Raw genomic sequence first — 17411 nt, 5'->3', positions numbered from 1 at the left:
AGGATCACTCGTGTCTGTCACAACCGGCCAGTCAGTACAACAACAACCACACAAGATATTTACCAAAGAAGGGTGTCCTCAGGACCTGAGCAGGTTCCCCAGGCACCAGTGCAGCGAGTTGTCACTCTCAGTCTGTCAGTCTCTCTACTTCGGGATCCGGTTCAACAAACAAGCAGTCGAGGCGCCCACGAAACAAAAGATGTTGTGTGCCGGCTGGCGAGTCGTCCACAGGTCTCACCGAAGATCAAGAGTCAGGAAGGTGGCTGACGGCTTCAGAGTGGGAGAGCAGTGAGGGCCCCAGGAAGAGAGTTTCCCGGGGCTTCGGCACCAGAAAACTGTCGCCCGAAGGTGGCTGGGCCAGACAGCCAATGCCTTCCTGCCTCAAACCACAAGAAGAGAGACCGAGACTTCGAGCGGTACAAGCTGCTGCTTTATTAAAGTACACGGGCCCGAGGGTGCCAATAAGGAACCCAGAGGCTTCCTGAACACACATTTTTATAGACTTCAAATCACTATTAATAATTGACAGATTCTAAGCATCCTATCCCCATCCGCAGTTTCCCTCTCCCTTTCCCCATAGGCTGAGGTACTTGGGAGTTACACCTTTCCGGTTTTCGCCTAAAACTCCGCCTTAGTTTACATCTCCCATTACTCTCTTAAGGAAACCCCTTCTTCTTATTTGTTTTATACCATACATAGGCTGTCACACATTAGCACACACACACATCTCTTCAAGCTTAACCACAGAGAGACCTAGTTTTCGCTTTACTTCCTCAACTATATGTCTGCATATATCTATTTTTAAATGATTGAAACCACCGGTTTCCTTCTAAAAGCTAGCTAATGGTTGATTACATATCTTTGGTTAAGATACTGGTGAGTTCTGAGACAGAAGAGAACAATATAATCTTTTTGTTTTCTGGTCCTGGTCTACAATGAGCCAGTTTATTGGGGGGAAATTAGCTAGCAACATATACTAAGGTTTTATTGTTCATTGTTCAGTCTGCTACTACACTTCTACAACTTCACTAGACCATGCAGTCTAAGTGTTTCTCTCTCTAGTACCTAGTTAGACTATCAAGATGTAGTCAGAAATGGTTTGTTGTTTTTCCTACCAAATGTACCCTTTTTACCCTATTATGTGGTAAAGTATTTTTATAGAGCTAGAATCACAGAAGTCGGTCTACTCATTTCCATTGCACTATTATCAAACTCTGCAACTCTGCAAACATATATATAATTGCTTTGCAACCCCCAACACAAAGTAAGTCAAAGTGCAATCCTATTATATGCTTGAAAGCAGTTGATATTATCTCTGGCTGCCTAGATGGTCACTACATACCTACTGGCTACTTGATCAACTCTTTAGAGTGTAGACATTTTAAAAAGAATGCTTAACAAGCTTCCGGGGGACATTAATTAATTTTAAAAAGGAACTGCTTCAGCATCTACTTCAGCAAACATAGAAAATCACAGGTTTGAAAAAGACACAAAATCCTATAGCAATACATTTGCGGTAGTTTTGAAAGTACTACTCAACTGCATTTTTCAATATCTTCTCTAAGCATTAGTTGATTGATTGCCCCTTTAAAACTGTTCCACACCGTTTTAAGTAACAACAAAATAGAGCGCATGAACATATACAGATTGTGCATTCATTGCCAATGTTCTCTCTCGGCTTCATACAGGACAAAAGAAAATTTTAAAAAGGCCTCTGATCTGCATTCCCCTCCCCAACTTGTTAATGCAGATGAGTTTTCTCATTGCTTCAGTGCTGAGGCTGACATTTTAGGAAATCATCCTTTTCTTCAATAGATACCACCTCACCATTTAAAAATGAAATGGAAATTGAAAGCAAAGCTAAGGAGTGACTGAAGTAGCCTTCCCTCCCCACTACCATAAAAAATAACTGTTCTCAAATAAGGATATATAGACCCATCCCACACCCAGCAAAACAACAACAGCAGCAGCAAGCAAGCAAACAAACAAAGCTATTTCAACAAGGAAAAATAGGCCCTACCTTTCCCCAGTGTTCCATCCCCAAAATACAATGTAATGATAATGTAAAATAAAATAGTAAAATAAAATAGAGACTCACGTTTCCCTTATTAAAAGGAACAGAAACTGGCCTTTAACAGAGTAGCAAATGTGATGGGTGGTTGTAGTGTGCTGGCTGGTGTGTGAAAGAGAAAATAACAAACTTACACTTGCCTTAGGTTTATAAAAGAAGTAAGAGTTCTTTTAGGAACTCCATACTTTGATAGGAAAGTGGAGAGAGAAATTCCTATCTACCTGTCTAGTCTAAAGACAGATATGAATGGCAGGACAAGTCCTATATCAATAGTGCAAGAAGGAGAGAAGAGATAGTTGTGTGACAAAGGGAGAAAGAGAAGGATGTTACAGGGAAGAAATCCTAAGATTAGCAATCTACACATCAAAGGACAGATCAGGACAATAATGGAGTGAACAGTAAACAGATGCCCTGACTTGTTTATCTTTCTAACTCTAGTTTGTTCCCCTCTGAAACTTCAGGGAAGGGACAGCGTCAAGTCCTCCTCTCCTACCATTCCCCAAATGTAAATTGGAGCCAACCGAGTATGTTGGGCCCAACAGAGGCATTGCAGTCTGATTGTTGCTACATTGAAAGTGGTGTGGGGAGGCATGGCTTTGGCAGCTGAGAAGATGGATGCCTGCGGAGACAGCTCTGACCCTCCTTAATTCCCAAATTCTCATTAATCAACGACCTAATAATGACTTTTCACTTGCCAATAATATGGGCAAACAAGGTTCCAACAAACATAAATTGTATCCTAAACGTTCCAAACAAATACAAGATTTCTTTTCTCTGCCACAGACATCCAAAAATCAAGGAGGGAATGAGGAAGAAGCAAACAAAATGGTGATTGAGGGAAGTGAGGTAGGCCTGATAATAGCTTCCTCATCTGACACAGCATTATCCTCATTATTAACAAACATGAAACAAAGAATTCTAGAAAATATGTCTGCCCTTATTAAATCTTTAATTGACAAATTTGCTGACTTTAAAATCTCCCTGAATACTGTCACTGAAAAAGCAGACTGTGCATTCGAATTAGGAATGACCTTACAAGAAGAGCTACACATACTTCAAAAAGAAAATGACTGCCTTCAAGACAGAGTAATGAATTTAGAGTCCTCGGCACAGCAGACCAATTTAAAATTTAGGGGCTTTGATGAACAACTGACTGCCAATATGGATTTAATGATCTTCCTTGCAAATGGGCTGGCACAATTGCTGCATTTAGAAGATAGAGTGGCTCCTTTAATAACTAAAGCTTCCCATCTGGGACCCGCAAATCTACTGAAGATATCCTTTCCTGACCTGAATACTTGATAGAAAATATTAGAAATGACCTGGTCCCGAGGCTCACTTTACTTCAAAGGTGAACAGATCTGGATTTTCCTGATCTCCCCCGCAGGACTTATACAGCCAGCGGGACTTAAAAACAGTCATGGAGGCAATAAGACAAGCACATATAGAATATAAGTGGATAAACCAGCCAAGCTGCAAATAAGATACAAGGACAAATTCTACTATGTGCTAGATCAAGACATGGGTCTTGAATTACTGCAAAATATTCATGTCAACTTACCTACAGATCTCATCAAAACTTCTCAGAAAAGAAAGATGATGCAACCATCAACTCCTCCAAAAGGTAATAAAATATCTGTCCATCATGCCTGTACGGATGTAGAGGGCTGTTTTATTTGTTTACATCTTTAATCTTTCTGGGCTCTTCATTACCTAATTGGTTTACTCTATATCATATCAAACAATAAGCAAAGTTTTTGGGTTGAACACAACAGGGGGTGGGGTTAATGGAATAAGATTCAAGGGTAACTTCATATTTACAGTCATCATTTATATGTAGCTAATGTATACGTTTGTAGCTGTTAGTATAGTGGCTTAGCACTGTACTAACAGAGCTCTAAGATCCTCTTTTAGCTTACGTATATAACACAAAAATCGCATATTATATTTTTCATAAAAAGGAAGTATTGGGATACTACATCTCATTAACCTAATCTCTGCTTCACTAAAGAGAATTGATTTTTCCACTGTGTGCCCGCAGAGCCATTCTTCACTGAACAGACCAATAGAGTAACCTTCTTGTGATCTTCTCTGAGTTCTTACTTTTAACTGCACACAAATCAGAGTGAGTAGATATATTCCACATCAGAAATGTATTCCAAGTTGAATGTATGGGGTCTTAACAACATAATTGAAAGGAAATGAATGTTATCAAACTTAGCTAAATTGCTATCAGACATCACACTATTCCAGGACACCAATTAGCGATCCTCTGATCAGTCTCTTTTGAAAGCCAATTGGATACAATATCAATATAATACAAAAGGTACCTCAAAGGCATGCTATGTTAATCTCCAAGAATGCCTGCTTACAACATAGCGCTATGCTAATAGATTGTCAAGGTCGTTTCATCTTTGTGAAAGATCTCTTTGATGAACAAATACCCACATTAGTTTCGGTATATACTCTGAACAACAATCAAATGAAATTCTTAGAGGAAGCATTATCCGCATTAAGAAAATTTCAGGAAGGAGAAGTGATCATTGGAGGTGATCTTAATTGTCTTGCAGATCAAGAGTTAGATCATACGCATCTTATACAATGCAAAACTAAGAGAAGGAAGTTAAACACACATGTGACAGAACTTTTGATCAAGTTTCATTTTGTTGACATCTGGTATCTAATGCACAGTTCTGACAGAAATTTTACATATTTTTCATCAAGACACAATGTGTACACCAGAATCAATTTTATTATCATTTATGAATCCCTAACTAGCAAAGTGGTAAACTCTGAAATTGGCAGCATCATATGGTCTGATCACACCTGACCAAATGTAATGGTCATTGCCCCTATGACCATTAAAGAAAGATATGGGACAGCCAGCACTCTTTTCCAATCTTGATTGAACAGAACATTTTTCTTAAAGCCATGCTTAGGGTGTGGGACTCACTTATGATCAAACTGACCCTGAAAATATCAAGATTTTCTTCATTCTTATTCCAAGAATGGTTTCCTGTGAGCAAAGAATCTGCTGTACTTACCATATAGTGACGAGCTAAGATCACACGTTTGGTTGATATCTCCTCAAAGACAGGTATTTTAACAAAGACTGAATTGGAACAGAAAATTCAACAGAAAGTTCCATGGTACTTCTACTTACAACTTAGCCATATGATAAACTATCTACAATCCCCAGCCCTTCTGAGTACTCCTGAATCAGACTTTGAACGATTACTGAACAACTTGGAATCTAAGCACAACGTTTTAATCACGAAGACATATGACATATTACTCCATATAGAAAAACCCAAACCTCTATGTTACCAACTGACGGGGCAACATGATTACAACATCACCCTAACAGATGGCCAGTGGACAACTATTTGGTCCTCCACACTGTTCAACTCCTCTGTCATTAGTATCAAATTATTATAAGGTTATAAAATACTAACCCAAGAAACTAGCAATAATTACTTCCTTACAGTCACCTCTTTGTTGTAAGAATTGTGAAGTAGGTTCCTATGCTCACTGCTGGTGTTGTGCACTTATTAAAGCATTCTGGAACATGGTTCTTTCGCAAATAACTCAAATAACAGGACATACAATTCCAATGCTTCCTGAGTTTATTTTCCTAAATTACTGGCAGGATATCTCAATCCCCAAAATTAGAAGTGAATTAATCATTAGCCTCTTAGTGGCAGCAAAAACAGCAATAGCTCTAAAATGGAAGTCACAATCTGCTCCAACTATATCCACATGGGATAATGGAAAATATTTCAGATGGTCTTCTTCAGTCTGAAATTTATCCTAAAACAACTGAGTTCATTGAGAAATGGTTCCCTTTTCTTGAGCACATTACCAAAGAGGATAGCCAGCCCCAAAACCCAGTCTATCTAAAACTCTTATATAAAATTTAACCATCTTAATAGAACTAATCTCTGTTGTGTGCCATGTTAAGCCATGAAGTACATACTGCTATAATTAATAGATTGTTATTGCTCATATCTATCTCATTTGCAACTTGTCACGCTAGTTTAAACTTGGCCATTTCCACACACGTTGAATAATGCACTTTCAATGCACTTTAGCAATCCTTTGGAAGTGGATTTTTTGTTTCACACATGGAAAAGCAGTTCCAAATGTTCACTAAAGGGTATTGAAAGTGGATTACCCAACGTGTGTGGAAGCAGCCCTTGATATGTTTAATTGGCTCTGATAATATGACCTATTATCTGTAATTTGTTCTCAAATATGTTATAATTCAAATTAAATGTCAATGTGATATGTTGTAAATGTTAGAATCAACTATAAAATTGGTGGTGTGGGGGGAGGAGTGCGTAGAGCCAGCCAGGGTTTTAAAGACTAAACTATTTTGTTTGGGCCATAGCCACAAGTATTTTAAGGCAGTGTATAAATTGGTTGTTGTGGGTTTTCCGGGCTGTATTGCCGTGGTCTTGGCATTGTAGTTCCTGACGTTTCACCAGCAGCTGTGGCTGGCATCTTCAGAGGTGTAGCACCAAAAGACAGAGATCTCTCAGTGTCACAAAGAGATCTTTGTCTTTTGGTGCTACACCTCTGAAGATGCCAGCCACAGCTGCTGGCGAAACGTCAGGAACTACAATGCCAAGACCACGGCAATACAGCCCGGAAAACCCACAACAACCATCGTTCTCCGGCCGTGAAAGCCTTCGACAATACATCAGTGTATAAATTTTCTTTTTATAAAAAATATTTTCTATAAATATAAACAGAATAGAAAAAATAAAATAAAAATGATATCACAATTATAATTACAACAAAAGAAAAGAAAAGAAAGAGTAAACATATAAACAATAAACAATGATATTGTAAATGGTAAAAATTATATGATATTCAGTTTTTTATCCTGAAATCCTGCCCTCAAATTATAGCTGACTTATAGAAGGGTTTTCATAGCAAGAGACTCACAGGAGTGGTTTGCCATCACCTGCCTCTCCAACCCTGGTCTTTGTTGGAGGTCTCTCATCCAATTACTAATCAATGCTGACCCTGCTTAGCTCCTGAGAACTGATGATATCAGGCTATCCTGAGCTATCCAGGTCAGGGCTTTAATCCTCCAAACATCTTCCAATTGTAACGTTTCCATATAATTAAACACAATTTGGGGAATTTTGCCTTCTTTGGGGTTTTTTTGCCTATCTTGTTTTTAGATCCATTACCCAATTCATGTCTCCGAAGTTCATTATCTCTCCTTGAAAATCTAAAATGGATTGGAAAACGTTTTCATAAAATGTTTCTCTTGCATTATTTGGGGTATATATTGCTGCTAGTGTGTGAATCTTACCTTCTGGAAGCCTTAATTTTTCTGTAACATTTATTTGTAAAGTTTTTTTAAAAAAAATATATTAAAATATAAACTGTAAACATATCACTAAACAAAAACCAGCAACAAAGACTAAACTGTACTGTGAGCATGAGTTTATCTTCTAAGGTTTGTAGTTTCCTAAACTATTTTCTTCAGAATGAAACTCTGCATCAGTTTAACACAGCATTTTTTAAAAATACAGAACATTTTGTCTGTGGCACAGAGAGAACTGGATAGAGGGAAATTGTTTGGCTTTCTTTACTCACTATGACCATGAAAAATGCAATCTACAGGGGTTACACTTTAAAAGTCTCTTCCATTTTGAAATACCCTATTGGTTATAAAGATGTTCTCTGTACTTAAACTAAGGGATACCACTGAGACTCATAATAACATCCAAGTTGAAGGAACAATTTAAGTAAGTCCTGTATACACAGAGAGAGCAAGCGGGAAAAAGGGATGCTGGGGACCAAAAGAGATATGCTATGAAATTGTGTTTTTTTCCCCTCTCGTTTTTGGATTTATAGTTAATCCTAGAATTCTGACCAATTTGAACTGCATTTCATCATCCATACTGCTGAACAATCAGGCATCTCCTTAGCGTAGTATAATCTTTTTTCCTAAATGGCATCCATCTATTTGTGATTCAGCTTGTGCAAAGGGGGAAAAGTACACAGCAATTCTTTTGGGTAGGCCATTTTTTGTAAAGGCATTTAAATCAAAGCCACGGGCAACACCATCCTAGGCACTGTCATACCTTTCTAAGTCTATTGAAGGTAGTGGGCTTAGAAAGGCTTTGAAAGGGATAACTGAATTTAAGATGGCACTGTAAGTACCGCGTCTAATTTCTTGTTCAAGTGTGTCATTCAGATCTGCCATTTAGCCCTAAAGTATGGTGCTGGAAAACATTTTATCATAAAACTTTTTGGTGGTTTATGTTCAGCAATATGACAGGAATAAAGTGTCAGTCAAGTCTCCCTGGTTTTAACATGCATTTCTACATGTTTGAGACTTTTTCATTTGGATTACAAAATGGTGGCACATGCACAAATTAAATTAAAAGGGGTGATTATTTATGTGGGAACTTTGTCTGGTTGTATGTGTTTTCAGAGAAGGACATACATTTCATAGTTAGCAATGTATCCACAACGATTGGCCCAAGACAATGTGTTGCCCAGGGTGGAAAACTGAAATGGGATCCCAGGGGAAACCCCCTCCCCCCCCACACCATTTCTGACAAGCTGCTGTCCTTTAATGAGACAGCCACTGCATCCCACATGTTATTTGTTCTGTGGCTAGCAGAGAAATCTGTACAGATAGAAATTTTCATTAGGCCATGTACCTACTTGCAGAGAGTTTTGTTGGAGAACAGATTAACTGGCAAAATGGGCTAGGTTTTAGAAGTTCTAGATGGAGATGAAATGGCTTACTTCCCAGTATTCTCACCCTGTAGTAGAGCTTCTTGGTTAATCTGTTTCTTCTTGGTCACTTGGGTTCAGATTTTGAGTTAGTGGCCAAAGAAAGCACCTGTTGTTTAACAAATATACTAAGCAAGTGAAATATGTTTATTTGAATGACTTTATTCCTAAGAAGGAAGAAAATGACATAGAAGACACAGTCCTTACTTAACCAAGATAATCATCAGGGATCATTGGTGGTAGATATTTAGAGGTTTTAAGTATTTAACAAGGAAATATCTGGAAATCACAAAGTTAATCTTGGACTAGAGGCAATACAAGCAAAATTAGTCTATCTCTGCAATTGGAAATAGGAGGCATTGATTGCTTAACTTTTGTAACCCTTTTCAGTAGGATTACAAAGAGTTATCAAAGTCCCCAAACAAAAATTCCCTTTGCCTCCCCCATGTAATTCAGAAGGACTCATGTAAAATGCTTGATTAGAAGCAGTAAGCTTCTGTTATCTACGGGTGTGTACAAAATACATTTCTGTTTCTGTTTTGGTTCTCAGGGGTTCTAGAATAATTCCATTTCATTACTCATTTGGCTGGTGCTAGATCAGAACAGATTCATTTTTTTTCGTTTTCATGAGTTTTGGCCGGTTGCACTCATGTTGGCTGCACATGTGTAAACGCACACTGTTCTTTTAAAGGATAGTGGGGAAAGGAGGCTCTGGGGCAGCTGTTTTCATGTTTAATCAAAAACAGCATCAAGAATTAGTCTCTCTCCTGGTCACCTACCATGTAGTGTATGAAATACTTTATATTTATCTCATGTATTTTGTTCTTGGAAAATTTGTAAGTCAAAATGGTTTGGAGGCATTCGAAACCAAAATGGTTTGGGAGCAACTTATGAAAAGATTTTCTACAATGCACCCTTCCATCTGTGTGGGAGTATGGAATCTGTTTTGTAGTACCCACGTTAACCTGATGTATTGCTATCAACTGTATATGGGCTAATAATAGGAAGTAGTTCATATTCTACAATTAAGCATTAGAAAGCTGAAGTTTCATTGACTGGCAGCTACTGTTTTTATGTGAAAGTGGAATCTTACTCAGCTAAAGCAGAAAATATATCTGAAACTAAGAATGGAATTACATTATTTACATTGCTTCTGTAGACTTGATCTATATATCTTATTTGGGCTATCATGATGCTGACCTAAAAAAACCCTATATATTATGATATGCACACCCCACCCACAGTCACATTGTATCTTTAGATCTGTACTTACAAGCTTCAACATGTGGTGGTAATTTTGCATGTATTAACATCTGGGCTCCCTGTATAAGATGGCATTGTTTAGATATCAGATAGTTTCACCAGTGTATATTTTGTTTATATTTCATCATTATGAATTTTGCAATCTACCGTATAATGCAATGACCATGATGGTTCCAAGCACAAATTTTGGAGTATCTGGATTCTATGTGAAAGAAACAGTGGCCTAGGCAAAAAGAAATGGATACGATAGCCCTCCATAGAGTTCATGGTAGAATTTTTCTTGGATATCCCTAGACTAATTGCTTCTTTCTATGGCACCATTGATAGGGTGTCTAGTTATTTAACACAATATGACTTTTAACTCGAGGCTAAATGAAGTTGCTGTTCTATGCTTAACCAATCATAAAGAAGGAAGCATAAAAATACATGCATAAATTAGTGCCAACAAAGCATCAGCAACAGACATAGCAACCTTGGTAACAACCTGACAGAGTAATTTGCTGACAGAGTAATGTAATGTGGTAGAAGAGAGTTTGGGATGATCATATCTTGCTCAATGGGCATGACTTGAAAATAAGATCATTCTGTAAGCTTTCTTCGATACATCCTTCTTTGGCTATTACTACAAACTAAACTTATTTGAGTAGATGAATCTAGCAAAGCATTTCCTACATTTTTGCAGTGCCGGGATTTCCTTGAGTGATTTTTTTTCTTATGCTGGTGGACCACCTTGGTGCTGGTAAAAGGAAAAGGTGTTTTAGACATCTAAATATAAAGGAATGCAATTTTAACATATTGTAACATTAAGAAGTTTAGGAGCTTTTAGACATAATCTGAAGGTAGTGGAAAATTAGATGCAATGTTACATTAGATATGTTTTTAGTATTTTCTTCTTTTTGTAAAAGCTGTAATTTTCAGAGTTTAGAACCAATTTAATGTCCCTGGAGTTACAGCTTTTTTTGTATCCATTGCCCATTAGGTGAATTACACTAAGCCAAGAATGAAATCCATTTATAATGTATAAAATACTGTAAGATGTCTTAAAAACAGTCTAGAAGGGAGGAGGGGGGAGCATGAGGAGTCCATTAAATTTTGAAGACAGTGAGTTCTGAGGTTCTTCATATAATCATATAATGGGTTTTTGTGCTTTGATAAGATGCATTAGATATTGGAAGATTTATTTAAAAGTTTGAATTCAATAAAAATGTATATAGAACTAATATAAAATGCATGCTGTTTGACATTTCAGACAGCTTTCAAAACAGTATTTTGTCAGAGAAAGCCCTACCACATTGTGCTGTATAATATTTATTATATTTTAATAAGATTAATAAATGCGATACAAATGATAGTGCCAATGATGTAGACGTTTAATAGATATCTCAATGTCAGTTAATGTGTGATTATTCTTTGCCTACCAAACTGTTCCAAAGGCTATAGAAGAAGGGATACCAAGATAACTTATATTAATAAGAGAATGTGCCCGTTGGTGATATCATAGGGTGATGCACAACCCACATTCTAGGTCTGTTCATCAAGAATTTTGTGTACCTTCAGGTAATTCTGTAAAATGCAGACATTCAAACTTTTCAGTGGCGCTTGAGTAGAAACATTTGGTAGACTATGCCTCATAGTGAAGATAACAGTGTTTTTCCTCTTTGGACTTATTAAGTATTTACATTCCCATTCTAGAACATTCCTCCCTACCTTCCTTTACTTCTAGGAAAGAGTTAACTCTTTACATTCCTGTTAAGCTCTATGCCATAACATACATTTTAATGCAGGACCATCAGGTCTGGAAACACTGAAAATGTAGAAATTGACCTGTGGAATGCAGGTGGAGCAAAGCAAATGGTATTATGTGTTGTTGTACATATGAAATAATAAAAGGTCACAAAAAGCAAATACCAAGTTTGATAATGTACAGGTCTATATTTAACCTTTCTGCGAGGAGATACATATGAATATTTAAATGGCTGCCAACTACTTCTAATTTTTAGTATTTCTTTTATAACAACAACAATAAAAAACACAACCACAACAGTGTAATGTATTGTTCATAAGCTAAACTCTTATGGAAGAATAATGTTATCTTACTGGGTTTAAGAGATCTCTTAATTATATGTAATGTATGGAGTAAATTTATATCCTACCTACTCTTTTATAGAACTCAAGGTGATACGCTAATCTCAATAAACAAATAATTTAATGTGTACCAAATCTTGAAAAAGTGTCAGAGGACAAAATATGACTGATTTAAATTAATAAATGTAAGATTAATTAATGTAAGATTGATTAAACATTAAAGAATGTAAGATTTTAATTTTTAAAAAAAATTAATTTAAAAAAATTCAAGTGAACTTTTTTGAATTCTAAATGACTTCCCAGGTTATTTCTTGAAGGATAAAACTTATGGACTTCAATGGATGTTTGAGGTTTGAGGAAAAGGAACTTCCAGTGTTTATATTCTTCAACTGAGGGCCACACTGGGCTGATTTGGCCCCAAAACGAGCAAAAAAAATGTGAATGAGGGTCTCCCCCCCCCAGGATGATAAGGAGACCTGGCAACCATATACTCAGAATAGGTAACAATAGATATCTGTGCTTTATAGGCCTGGAATAATTTAATATCTTTTAATATCATTTTAAAATGAGCAGGAGGATGTTTAGGGAGGCAAAACCAGAAACTCAAATCTAGTTCAGCTATATTTCTATGTAACCACATATTTCTATTCCTTTGCTAATTTCTTCCTAGACTTCTTCGTAGTGTTTTAGTTTCTCTTTCAATAAACTGTTTATTTCATTTCCTTTATAAAATTGGAGTCTCCGTGTTCTTTACTGGTCCTGCATTTGCCTACTGACGTGATACAAAGCTCTCATTATCAGCCTTTTTATGTTCCTCCACCCAGGGCCGGATCTACGGTTGCCAGCGCCCAGGGCAACCGGTCAGGCTCAACGCGTGCGTGCATAGCATGCATGAGCGCGTGATAACTTCACTCCCGTGATGTCATCACGCTGGGGTGCTCCCCGCCCCCGCAGCAAGCAGGCTGTCCCGGTGCACCGTGGAGCTGGTGGCAGCGTGAGTGGCTTGGAGGCTGCCTGTGCTGTTCACCTGCCCCGCAGGACAAGGGGCGGCCAGCTTGCTGCGCGCGCCTTGTCCTGGGGAAAGGCGAACGGCGCTGGCAGTTTCCCAGCCACCCGCACTGCCTTTTGCCTTTCCCCAGGACAAGGGGTGGCCGGCTTGCTGTGCGCCCCTTGTCCTGGGGAAAGGCGAGCAGCGTGGGCAGCTTCCCAGCTGCCCGCGCCATTTGCGCTCCCGGGGCTGGCAGCACGCTCCTGGGGCTGGCAACTGCACCCAGCGCCCCCTCTTTGGCAGCGTCGGGGGCAGACTACCCCCCCTGCCCCCCCGTCGATCCGGCCCTGCCTCCACCCCTTGATTTCTGGTGTCGACCATGAAAATTTCCCAGAAAATTGTGCCTTCTACTCCCCTGTCTAATCACAGCAGGAGCTTTGCTCTTTTTAAAAATCACACTAACAGGAATTAGTAGGGATGTCAGCCTCCAGGTGGGGCCTGGAGATCTCTCAGAATTACAATTAATCTCTCATGGAGTGTTTTTGTTATTAATATGGATGTAATGCCCATAAAGGTTGCTGCTGCTGCAATTAATCTCCAGACTAAGGAGATCAAATTTCTCTGGAGAAAATGGCAACTTTGGAGGGTGCCCTGCATCATATTATCTCTCACAGAGGTCTCTCAGCAAATATTGCAGGCCCCAGGCTCCACCTCCAAATCCCGGAGAATTTCCCAACCTGGAGCTAGCAACTCTAGGAACTAGGAAGGTGGAGGCAAACAAACACCAGGTTTTTTGGAACTTCCCCACTCATACCCCTTGGTAAAAGCCTGGCCAATTAGATGGCTCCTTGGTTATGCAGGATAAGCTACTGTGCTTAGGAACTCTTCCCCCTCTCTGGATTACTTGTGTGTGTGTGGGGGGGGGGGTTGTGTATTTGCAGAGGTGGAGTTCAAGGTAGATTTTTTTTTTGTCTGGAAGTCTAAGGTAGAATATTGGTAAAGGATCTGAAAAACTTGTCAGTTAAAAGCCATCTCCACTTTACTGTGAGCCTTCAGTGTAACTATCGTGTTTTGTCCACGTAGGACAGAATTATACTTTGTAGCTTAATATGTAAGAACAGCATTTCCCAACTGGGTCTAATATATCCATGGTTATGTGCTGTGATTAACTTCAGTGTCTACATATTATAGCAAAATGAGGGGATAGAAACCTGAGGTGATAGAATGGGCTGTACAATTTATGGGACTATAGGTGGGGAAAGTCACATTTTTAAGACTCTTCCATGTAAAAACTCCCTGCAAACTAAAAAAAATAGGACATTAGGGAGAACGATTCTAGCTCAGAACTTTGCATGCTTTGCTGGTTTTCAACTTTCAGAGAATTATTAATGTAGGAGAAACTTAAAACAAGTAACAGGTGAAGTAGTACAATCCATTCTACAACGTCATTAATCTGCCTCTTCATTATCACCTGTTTCTGTTGCAGATGTTGACCAGGCTTTAGATGGAAACTTGTCCTCTGGTGTTGCTTTGATGAGAAAGAGGTAGGGCATTCTTCCAGGGATGTCCCATTGACTTCATTCAAAATGTTTTTAATTCTTTTGCAGGTGTAATGTATGCCATTGCTGGGGAAAGGAATAAGCTGGCCAGTTTGCTCACTTTGGTAGACAACCATCCCCCATTGATCTTTGCTGCTTGATTGGGCAGCGGTGTGTGTGTGTGTGTGATGGGAGGGGTGAAGCATCTTGCAATATTGCAACATCCATTCCAGCTGCATGACCAGAAGTAACATCAGCACATTTGGGGATACTCGTTTATTTTTCCATGGAGGGAATCCTGGAGCATTCTGAAAAGCTGAAAGTGACATCCCAGGATGCCGTATGGATATGTCCCATTTTGATGGGCAAGGTTCTGTATCAACTCCTCCATCTGTTGCAGACCCCTCAATGGCTGGCTAACAAGGGTACAGAAAATGAGTGTTGGCGAGTGGTCAATAAAGCTAAATGTAGATATTAAGAAGGCTGGATAACTTGCTGAAGTTACTGCATGGATTTATGGATGGCAGTCCATGTTTTCAGGAAATAATGTATACTTTCACCCCTTTGCCCTTTCCTTTGATTCATATAGACTCCTTATTTTAATAACACAATAATGAGTTGTCTCTTCTGTAGAAGGCTTAAACAGCTTTTTTTGGTTGGCAAGTAACATGTAAAAGTGTAATGGCTTTCACAGTTAAGCCAAGGCCCATTTCCCTTAACAGTCATTCATTCATTACAAAGTCAGGGTTACAGAACTGACAGGCTATGAGTTCTCCCATTGAGAGAGATGGAGTGATTTTTATTGTGTACTGCCTTTTTAAGAGACTAAGTCAGAGGACCTCAGTGCAAGCAAGAGGGACAGTTTGTCCTCCTTATTAGTAACCTGCACCTACACAAACTTTTAAGGATCAGCGAGGACAATCATAGAGTTGGAAGGGGTCTTACAGGTCATCTAGTCCAACCCTCTGCCCAATACAGGATCAGCCTGAAGCATCCCCAGTAAGTATTTGTCCAGCCACTCCTTGAAGACTGCCAATAAGGGGGAACCCACCACATCCCCAGGCAGCTGATTCCACTGCTGAATTTCTCTTAATGTCAAGAAGTTTTTCCTATTGTCCAGCCAGATCCTTCCCTCCTGTAGTTTAAACCCATTATTGCAAGTTCATTAAGGAAACTGGGTGTTTGTTGTAGCTCCACTATACAATAATTTTTATCTGGGAAAGGGTCACTAAATGCTCAGATGCTTTCCCTACCGCCTTCATCAGTAGTGTGGTGATGAAGGCACCAGTCCCTTCATCACCACACTGACAGAGATACTGGAAGCATGGACCTTATCACTTCAGTCCCTATGCACCCCCAGCTTGGTCACCCCTTACCTTACATCCTGATCGTAAGGTTAGCTGGTAGCTGGTAACTCATGACTCTTCTATGATCCTCTCATCCCTCCCTAACCTAATATCTCCCTAAAACAGACTAACTTGCCTAACTCAGTGCGCTATATTTATATATATATATATATCCCAGTGATCTGAGTCCCTGTGTTCCAGGGATACCAAAAAATTCAGCATCCCTGAAATCTGGGTCAGATTCTCTAATCCAATGAGAGAATCCCAAATTTATCTAGCCATCATTCTTTATGAGGAATAACGGGGGGGGGGTCATTTTGCAAGCAAACTCTACCAAATTTACTTCTAAGGACCCTTCCCCAAATTACAGGAATATTAGACCCCAGGTCCAATTGTATGAGCCCCAAACAAGCTTCCTACAACTATTCTCCATAGTTTCGTATGCGGGAAACATTTCCAAGGCTTTCCAAGAAAAGAGAAACCTTAAGCAAAGGCAAACCTTGCCCCAAAGCCAGTCCCAGTGCAAGCCCCTATCTCAATTATCTCCCTACCTACCCACTCTAGGTGGAATTGCAAAGTTCTTCTCTCCCAGAGATCTTTGAAAACTTTTATTTTAAGACCTGGCAGATTCCATGCAGAAGGGGGTGGGGGGGGAGACTAAAGACATGCACCTATAAATTACACTAGAAAAATGCTTCCAACCTAATTTTGCTTGTATTTTAACCGTCCTCTCCACAGTGATCCCAAGCAACTCTTTTTAAACTATAGTTCTCTTGAAACATTGTGTCACCTGAGTCTTGAAGAACACGTTCTAGATATCTTTTGTAGAGAGACTCTCAGTGTGTGTGCAAAGAAAGGCATAAGGCATTAGCAGCACATCTTTCAAAAAGTAACAAACAAATCTTGGTTCCTTATAGACTTATACCCTAGCAGGTAGCATTCTGAAACCCTATCTGACTCTAAAACTTATGACAAAGGCAATGTAGAGGAACTGCTCCAAAATGGTTCATCAAAGTGCTCTTTTTCCATCCCATTGTGTATGTCTACAACATAGTCACACTTTTCCTGTGACAGTAACAACGTTGTAAAGCAATTCTTCCATTTTGTCATCCTGAGATAAACTATAGTTATCATTTTCTAAAACGAAAACTGACATTTTGATAAGAAATGATATGCTAAACATTTATTCTCCTTGCAGTTACCTCGGATTTGGCAAATTTCTTAATTGCATGGAGAACTATTGGTGTGCCCTTTTCTCCTTTCCTCCCTGCTATCTCCCCTCCCCACGCTTCATTGAAATGGCACCTAAAGAACAAATTGCCTCCTTTGTCTGAAGCCTGTTCATTCACAGTGGG

Source organism: Eublepharis macularius, chromosome 8 (genome assembly GCF_028583425.1).
Source record: "Eublepharis macularius isolate TG4126 chromosome 8, MPM_Emac_v1.0, whole genome shotgun sequence".
Taxonomy (NCBI): Eukaryota; Metazoa; Chordata; class Lepidosauria; order Squamata; family Eublepharidae; genus Eublepharis; species Eublepharis macularius.
This window is presented reverse-complemented; position numbering follows the sequence as displayed.